This window comes from Pseudophryne corroboree, unplaced genomic scaffold (assembly GCF_028390025.1).
Source record: "Pseudophryne corroboree isolate aPseCor3 unplaced genomic scaffold, aPseCor3.hap2 scaffold_1060, whole genome shotgun sequence".
NCBI classification, from domain to species: Eukaryota; Metazoa; Chordata; class Amphibia; order Anura; family Myobatrachidae; genus Pseudophryne; species Pseudophryne corroboree.
This window is the reverse complement of record NW_026967687.1, coordinates 97,840-107,590: the sequence shown is the minus strand read 5'-3', so window position 1 is coordinate 107,590 and position 9,751 is coordinate 97,840.

Genomic DNA, 9,751 nt, shown 5'->3' with positions numbered 1-9,751 from the left:
TGTGTAATGCCCCCCGCCCTGTCTCCCCCTTCTCACACTTCACCTGGGTACATACCCCTCACTGCCCGCTAGGGATGGTTATCACTGAATTACCTGTGTAATGCCCCCCCACCCGGTCTCCCCCTCTCATACCTCACCTGGGTACATGCCCCTCACTGCCCACTAGGGATGGTTATCACTGACTTACCTGTGTAATGCCCCCTGCCCTGTCTCCCCCTTCTCACACTTCACCTGGGTACATGCCCTTCACTGCCCGCAAGGGATGGTTATCAGTGTAACCTGTGTAATGCCCCCCGCCCTGTCTCCCCCCTCTCACACCTCACCTGGGTACATGCTTCTCACTGCCCGCTAGGGATGGTTATCACTGTGTTACCTGTGTAATGCCCCCACCCTGTCTCCCCCTCTCACACCTCACCTGGGTACATGCCCCTCACTGCCCGCTAGGGATGGCTGTCACTGTGTTACCTGTGTAATGCCCCCCCCACCCGGTCTCCCCCTCTCACGCCTCACCTGGGTACATGCCCCTCACTGCCCGCTAGGGATGGCCATCACTGTTACCTGTGTAATGCCCCCTGCCCTGTCTCCCCCTCTCACACCTCACCTGGGTACGTGCCCCACACTACCCGCTAGGGATGGTTATCACTGAATTACCTGTGTAATGCCCCTACCCTGTCTCCTACCTCTCACACCTCACCTGGGTACATGCCCCTCACTGCCCGCTAGGGATGGTTATCACTGAATTACCTGTGTAATGCCCCCTGCCCTGTCTCCCCTTTCTCTTGGGTACAAGCCCCTTACTGCCCGCTAGGGGTGGTTATCACTGTGTTACCTGTGTAATGCCCCCCGCCCTGTCTCTCCCTTCTCACACTTCACCAGGGTACATACCCCTCACTGCCCGCTAGGGATGGTTATCACTGAATTACCTGTGTAATGCCTCCCCACCCGGTCTCCCCCTCTCATGCCTCACCTGGGTACATGCCCCTCAATGCCCACTAGCGATGGTTATCACTGAATTACCTGTGTAATGCCCCCCCACCCGGTCTCCCCCTCTCACGCCTCACCTGGGTACATGCCCCTCACTGCCCGCTAGGGATGGTTATCACTGACTTACCTGTGTAATACCCCCCGCCCTGTCTACCCCTTCTCACACTTCACCTGGGTACATGCCCCTCACTGCCCGCAAAGGGATGGTTATCAGTGTAACCTGTGTAATGCCCCCCGCCGTGTCTCCCCCCTCTCACACCTCACCTGGGTACATGCCCCTCACTTCCCGCTAGGGATGGTTTTCACTGACTTACCTGTGTAATGCCCCCTGCCCTGTCTCCCCCTTCTCACACTTCACCTGGGTACATGCCCTTCACTGCCCGCAAGGGATGGTTATCAGTGTAACCTGTGTAATGCCCCCTGCCCTGTCTCCCCCCTCTCACACCTCACCTTGGTACATGCCCCTCACTGCCCGCTAGGGAGGGTTTTCACTGAATTACCTGTGTAATGCCCCCTCCCTGTCTCCCCCTCTCACACCTCACCTGGGTACATGCCCCTCACTGCCCGCTAGGGATGGTTATCAGTGTAACCTGTGTAATGCCCCCTGCCCTGTCTCCCCCTTCTCACACCTCACCTGGGTACATACCCCTCACTGCCCGCTAGAGATGGGTATCACTGTGTTACCTGTGTAATGCCCCCCGCCCTGTCTCTCCCTTCTCACACTTCACCTGGGTACATACCCCTCACTGCCCGCTAGGGATGGTTTTCACTGACTTACCTGTGTAATGCCCCCTGCCCTGTCTCCCCCTTCTCACACGTCACCTGGGTACATACCCCTCACTGCCCGCTAGGGATGGTTATCACTGAATTACCTGTGTAATGCCCCCCCACCCGGTCTCCCCCTCTCACGCCTCACCTGGGTACATACCCCTCACTGCCCGCTAGGGATGGTTTTCACTGACTTACCTGTGTAATGCCCCCTGCCCTGTCTCCCCCTTCTCACACGTCACCTGGGTACATACCCCTCACTGCCCGCTAGGGATGGTTATCACTGACTTACCTGTGTAATGCCCCCCCACCCGGTCTCCCCCTCTCATGCCTCACCTGGGTACATGCCCCTCACTGCCCACTAGGGATGGTTATCACTGAATTACCTGTGTAATGCCCCCCCACCCGGTCTCCCCCTCTCACGCCTCACCTGGGTACATGCCCCTCACTGCCCGCTAATGGTATCACTGACTTACCTGTGTAATTCCCCCTGCTCTGTCTCCCCCTTCTCACACTTCACCTGGGTACATGCCCTTCACTGCCCGCAAGGGATGGTTATCAGTGTAACCTGTGTAATGCCCCCCGCCCTGTCTCCCCCTTCTCACACTTCACCTGGGTACATACCCCTCACTGCCCGCTAGGGATGGTTATCACTGAATTACCTGTGTAATGCCCCCCCACCCGGTCTCCCCCTCTCATACCTCACCTGGGTACATGCCCCTCACTGCCCACTAGGGATGGTTATCACTGAATTACCTGTGTATTGCCCCCCCACCCGGTCTCCCCCTCTCATGCCTCACCTGGGTACATGCCCCTCACTGCCCGCTAGGGATGGTTATCACTGACTTACCTGTGTAATGCCCCCTGCCCTGTCTCCCCCTTCTCACACTTCACCTGGGTACATGCCCTTCACTGCCCGCAAGGGATGGTTATCAGTGTAACCTGTGTAATGCCCCCCGCCCTGTCTCCCCCCTCTCACACCTCACCTGGGTACATGCTTCTCACTGCCCGCTAGGGATGGTTATCACTGTGTTACCTGTGTAATGCCCCCACCCTGTCTCCCCCTCTCACACCTCACCTGGGTACATGCCCCTCACTTCCCGCTAGGGATGGCTGTCACTGTGTTACCTGTGTAATGCCCCCCCCCCACCCGGTCTCCCCCTCTCACGCCTCACCTGGGTACATGCCCCTCACTGCCCGCTAGGGATGGCCATCACTGTTACCTGTGTAATGCCCCCTGCCCTGTCTCCCCCTCTCACACCTCACCTGGGTACGTGCCCCACACTACCCGCTAGGGATGGTTATCACTGAATTACCTGTGTAATGCCCCTACCCTGTCTCCTCCCTCTCACACCTCACCTGGGTACATGCCCCTCACTGCCCGCTAGGGATGGTTATCACTGAATTACCTGTGTAATGCCCCCTGCCCTGTCTCCCCTTTCTCTTGGGTACAAGCCCCTCACTGCCCGCTAGGGGTGGTTATCACTGTGTTACCTGTGTAATGCCCCCCGCCCTGTCTCTCCCTTCTCACACTTCACCAGGGTACATACCCCTCACTGCCCGCTAGGGATGGTTATCACTGAATTACCTGTGTAATGCCCCCCCACCCGGTCTCCCCCTCTCACGCCTCACCTGGGTACATGCCCCTCAATGCCCGCTAGGGATGGTTATCAGTGTAACCTGTGTAATGCCCCCCGCCGTGTCTCCCCCCTCTCACACCTCACCTGGGTACATGCCCCTCACTGCCCGCTAGGGATGGTTTTCACTGACTTACCTGTGTAATGCCCCCTGCCCTGTCTCCCCCTTCACCTGGGTACATGCCCTTCACTGCCCGCTAGGGATGGTTTTCACTGACTTACCTGTGTAATGCCCCCTGCCCTGTCTCCCCCTTCTCACACCTCACCTGGGTACATACCCCTCACTGCCCGCTAGGGATGGTTGTCACTGTGTTACCTGTGTAATGCCCCCCGCCCTGTCTCCCCCTCTCACACCTCACCTGGGTACATGCCCCTCACTGCCCGCTAGGGATGGTTGTCACTGTGTTACCTGTGTAATGCCCCCCCCAACCGGTCTCCCCCTCTCACGCCTCACCTGGGTACATGCCCCTCACTGCCCGCTAGGGATGGTTATCACTGAATTACCTGTGTATTGCCCCCCCACCCGGTCTCCCCCTCTCACGCCTCACCTGGGTACATGCCCCTCACTGCCCGCTAGGGATGGCCATCACTGTTACCTGTGTAATGCCCCCTGCCCTGTCTCCCCCTCTCACACCTCACCTGGGTACGTGCCCCACACTACCCGCTAGGGATGGTTATCACTGAATTACCTGTGTAATGCCCCTACCCTGTCTCCTCCCTCTCACACCTCACCTGGGTACATGCCCCTCACTGCCCGCTAGGGATGGTTATCACTGAATTACCTGTGTAATGCCCCCTGCCCTGTCTCCCCTTTCTCTTGGGTACAAGCCCCTCACTGCCCGCTAGGGGTGGTTATCACTGTGTTACCTGTGTAATGCCCCCCGCCCTGTCTCTCCCTTCTCACACTTCACCTGGGTACATACCCCTCACTGCCCGCTAGGGATGGTTATCACTGAATTACCTGTGTAATGCCCCCCCACCCGGTCTCCCCCTCTCATGCCTCACCTGGGTACATGCCCCTCACTGCCCACTAGGGATGGTTATCACTGAATTACCTGTGTAATGCCCCCCCCACCCGGTCTCCCCCTCTCACGCCTCATCTGGGTACATGCCCCTCACTGCCCGCTAGGGATGGTTATCACTGACTTACCTGTGTAATGCCCCCTGCCCTGTCTACCCCTTCTCACACTTCACCTGTGTAATGCCCCTCACTGCCCGCAAAGGGATGGTTATCAGTGTAACCTGTGCAATGCCCCCCGCCGTGTCTCCCCCCTCTCACACCTCACCTGGGTACATGCCCCTCACTGCCCGCTAGGGATGGTTTTCACTGAATTACCTGTGTAATGCCCCTACCCTGTCTCCTCCCTCTCACACCTCACCTGGGTACATGCCCCTCACTGCCCGCTAGGGATGGTTATCACTGAATTACCTGTGTAATGCCCCCTGCCCTGTCTCCCCTTTCTCTTGGGTACAAGCCCCTCACTGCCCGCTAGGGATGGTTTTCACTGACTTACCTGTGTAATGCCCCCTGCCCTGTCTACCCCTTCTCACACTTCACCTGGGTACATGCCCTTCACTGCCCGCAAGGGATGGTTATCAGTGTAACCTGTGTAATGCCCCCCGCCCTGTCTCCCCCCTCTCACACTTCACCTGGGTACATACCCCTCACTGCCCGCTAGGCTGGTTATCACTGAATTACCTGTGTAATGCCCCCCCACCCGGTCTCCCCCTCTCATGCCTCACCTAGGTACATGCCCCTCACTGCCCGCAAGGGATGGTTATCAGTGTAACCTGTGTAATGCCCCCGCCCTGTCTCCCCCTTCTCACACCTCACCTGGGTACATACCCCTCACTGCCCGCTAGGGATGGTTTTCACTGACTTACCTGTGTAATGCCCCCTGCCCTGTCTACCCCTTCTCACACTTCACCTGGGTACATGCCCCTCACTGCCCGCTAGGGATGGTTATCAGTGTAACCTGTGTAATGCCCCCCGCCGTGTCTCCCCCCTCTCACACCTCACCTGGGTACATGCCCCTCACTTCCCGCTAGGGATGGTTTTCACTGACTTACCTGTGTAATGCCCCCTGCCCTGTCTCCCCCTTCTCACACTTCACCTGGGTACATGCCCTTCACTGCCCGCAAGGGATGGTTATCAGTGTAACCTGTGTAATGCCCCCCGCCCTGTCTCCCCCCTCTCACACCTCACCTTGGTACATGCCCCTCACTGCCCGCTAGGGATGGTTTTCACTGACTTACCTGTGTAATGCCCCCCGCCCTGTCTCCCCCCTCTCACACCTCACCTGGGTACATGCCCCTCACTGCCCGCTAGGGATGGTTTTCACTGAATTACCTGTGTAATGCCCCCCCACCCGGTCTCCCCCTCTCACGCCTCACCTGGGTACATGCCCCTCACTTCCCGCTAGGGATGGTTATCACTGAATTACCTGTGTAATGCCCCCTGCCCTGTCTCCCCCTTCTCACACTTCACCTGGGTACATGCCCTTCACTGCCCGCAAGGGATGGCTATCAGTGTAACCTGTGTAATGCCCCCCGCCCTGACTCCCCCCTCTCACACCTCACCTGGGTACATGCCCCTCACTGCCCGCTAGGGATGGTTTTCACTGACTTACCTGTGTAATGCCCCCCCACCCGGTCTCCCCCTCTCATGCCTCACCTGGGTACATACCCCTCACTGCCCGCTAGGGATGGTTATCACTGTGTTACCTGTGTAATGCCCCCCGCCCTGACTCCCCCCTCTCACACCTCACCTGGGTACATGCCCCTCACTGCCCGCTAGGGATGGTTTTCACTGACTTACCTGTGTAATGCCCCCTGCCCTGTCTCCCCCTTCTCACACTTCACCTGGGTACATGCCCTTCACTGCCCGCAAGGGATGGTTATCAGTGTAACCTGTGTAATGCCCCCCGCCCTGTCTCCCCCCTCTCACACCTCACCTGGGTACATGCCCCTCACTGCCCGCTAGGGATGGTTTTCACTGACTTACCTGTGTAATGCCCCCTGCCCTGTCTCCCCCTTCTCACACTTCACCTGGGTACATGCCCCTCACTGCCCACTAGGGATGGTTATCACTGATTTACCTGTGTATTGCCCCCCCACCCGGTCTCCCCCTCTCATGCCTCACCTGGGTACATACCCCTCACTGCCCGCTAGGGATGGTTATCACTGAATTACCTGTGTAATGCCCCCCCACCCGGTCTCCCCCTCTCATACCTCACCTGGGTACATGCCCCTCACTGCCCACTAGGGATGGTTATCACTAATTTACCTGTGTATTGCCCCCCCCACCCGGTCTCCCCCTCTCATGCCTCACCTGGGTACATGCCCCTCACTGCCCGCTAGGGATGGTTATCACTGACTTACCTGTGTAATGCCCCCTGCCCTGTCTCCCCCTTCTCACACTTCACCTGGGTACATGCCCTTCACTGCCCGCAAGGGATTGTTATCAGTGTAACCTGTGTAATGCCCCCCGCCCTGTCTCCCCCCTCTCACACCTCACCTGGGTACATGCTTCTCACTGCCCGCTAGGGATGGTTATCACTGTGTTACCTGTGTAATGCCCCCACCCTGTCTCCCCCTCTCACACCTCACCTGGGTACATGCCCCTCACTGCCCGCTAGGGATGGCTGTCACTGTGTTACCTGTGTAATGCCCCCCCCAACCGGTCTCCCCCTCTCACGCCTCACCTGGGTACATGCCCCTCACTGCCCGCTAGGGATGGTTATCACTGAATTACCTGTGTATTGCCCCCCCACCCGGTCTCCCCCTCTCACGCCTCACCTGGGTACATGCCCCTCACTGCCCGCTAGGGATGGCCATCACTGTTACCTGTGTAATGCCCCCTGCCCTGTCTCCCCCTCTCACGCCTCACCTGGGTACATGCCCCTCACTGCCCGCTAGGGATGGCCATCACTGTTACCTGTGTAATGCCCCTACCCTGTCTCCTCCCTCTCACACCTCACCTGGGTACATGCCCCTCACTGCCCGCTAGGGATGGTTATCACTGAATTACCTGTGTAATGCCCCCTGCACTGTCTCCCCCTCTCACACCTCACCTTGGTACATACCCCTCACTGCCCGCTAGGGATGGTTATCACTGAATTACCTGTGTAATGCCCCCCCCACCCGGTCTCCCCCTCTCATGCCTCACCTGGGTACATGCCCCTCACTGCCCACTAGGGATGGTTATCACTGAATTACCTGTGTAATGCCCCCCCCCACCCGGTCTCCCCCTCTCACGCCTCATCTGGGTACATGCCCCTCACTGCCCGCTAGGGATGGTTATCACTGACTTACCTGTGTAATGCCCCCCCACCCGGTCTCCCCCTCTCATGCCTCACCTGGGTACATGCCCCTCACTGCCCACTAGGGATGGTTATCAGTGTAACCTGTGTAATGCCCCCCGCCCTGTCTCCCCCCTCTCACACCTCACCTGGGTACATGCCCCTCACTGCCCGCTAGGGATGGTTTTCACTGACTTACCTGTGTAATGCCCCCTGCCCTGTCTCCCCCTTCTCACACTTCACCTGGGTACATGCCCTTCACTGCCCGCAAGGGATGGTTATCAGTGTAACCTGTGTAATGCCCCCCGCCCTGTCTCCCCCCTCTCACACCTCACCTGGGTACATGCCCCTCACTGCCCGCTAGGGATGGTTTTCACTGACTTACCTGTGTAATGCCCCCTGCCCTGTCTCCCCCTTCTCACACTTCACCTGGGTACATGCCCTTCACTGCCCGCAAGGGATGGTTATCAGTGTAACCTGTGTAATGCCCCCCGCCCTGTCTCCCCCCTCTCACACCTCACCTGGGTACATGCCCCTCACTGCCCGCTAGGGATGGTTTTCACTGACTTACCTGTGTAATGCCCCCTGCCCTGTCTCCCCCTTCTCACACTTCACCTGGGTACATGCCCTTCACTGCCCGCAAGGGATGGTTATCAGTGTAACCTGTGTAATGCCCCCCGCCCTGTCTCCCCCCTCTCACACCTCACCTGGGTACATGCCCCTCACTGCCCGCTAGGGATGGTTTTCACTGACTTACCTGTGTAATGCCCCCCGCCCTGTCTCCCCCCTCTCACACCTCACCTGGGTACATGCCCCTCACTGCCCGCTAGGGATGGTTTTTACTGACTTACCTGTGTAATGCCCCCTGCCCTGTCTCCCCCTTCTCACACTTCACCTGGGTACATGCCCTTCACTGCCCGCAAGGGATGGTTATCAGTGTAACCTGTGTAATGCCCCCCGCCCTGTCTCCCCCTTCTCACACCTCACCTGGGTACATGCCCCTCACTGCCCGCTAGGGATGGTTTTCACTGACTTACCTGTGTAATGCCCCCTGCCCTGTCTCCCCCTTCTCACACTTCACCTGGGTACATGCCCCTCACTGCCCGCTAGGGATGGTTATCACTGAATTACCTGTGTAATGCCCCCCCCCCCACCCGGTCTCCCCCTCTCATGCCTCACCTGGGTACATGCCCCTCACTGCCCACTAGGGATGGTTATCACTGAATTACCTGTGTAATGCCCCCCCACCCGGTCTCCCCCTCTCACGCCTCACCTGGGTACATGCCCCTCACTGCCCGCTAGGGATGGTTTTCACTGACTTACCTGTGTAATGCCCCCTGCCCTGTCTCCCCCTTCTCACACTTCACCTGGGTACATGCCCTTCACTGCCCGCAAGGGATGGTTATCAGTGTAACCTGTGTAATGCCCCCGCCCTGTCTCCCCCTCTCACACCTCACCTGGGTACATGCCCCTCACTGCCCGCTAGGGATGGTTTTCACTGACTTACCTGTGTAATGCCCCCGTCCTGTCTCCCCCTTCTCACACTTCACCTGGGTACATGCCCTTCACTGCCCGCTAGGGATGGTTATCAGTGTAACCTGTGTAATGCCCCCCGCCCTGTCTCCCCCCTCTCACACCTCACCTGGGTACATGCCCCTCACTGCCCGCTAGGGATGGTTTTTACTGACTTACCTGTGTAATGCCCCCTGCCCTGTCTCCCCCTTCTCACACTTCACCTGGGTACATGCCCTTCACTGCCCGCAAGGGATGGTTATCAGTGTAACCTGTGTAATGCCCCCCGCCCTGTCTCCCCCTTCTCACACCTCACCTGGGTACATGCCCCTCACTGCCCGCTAGGGATGGTTTTCACTGACTTATCTGTGTAATGCCCCCTGCCCTGTCTCCCCCTTCTCACACTTCACCTGGGTACATACCCCTCACTGCCCGCAAGGGATGGTTATCAGTGTAACCTGTGTAATGCCCCCACCCTGTCTCCCCCTCTCACACCTCACCTGGGTACATGCCCCTCACTGCCCGCTAGGGATGGCTGTCACTGTGTTA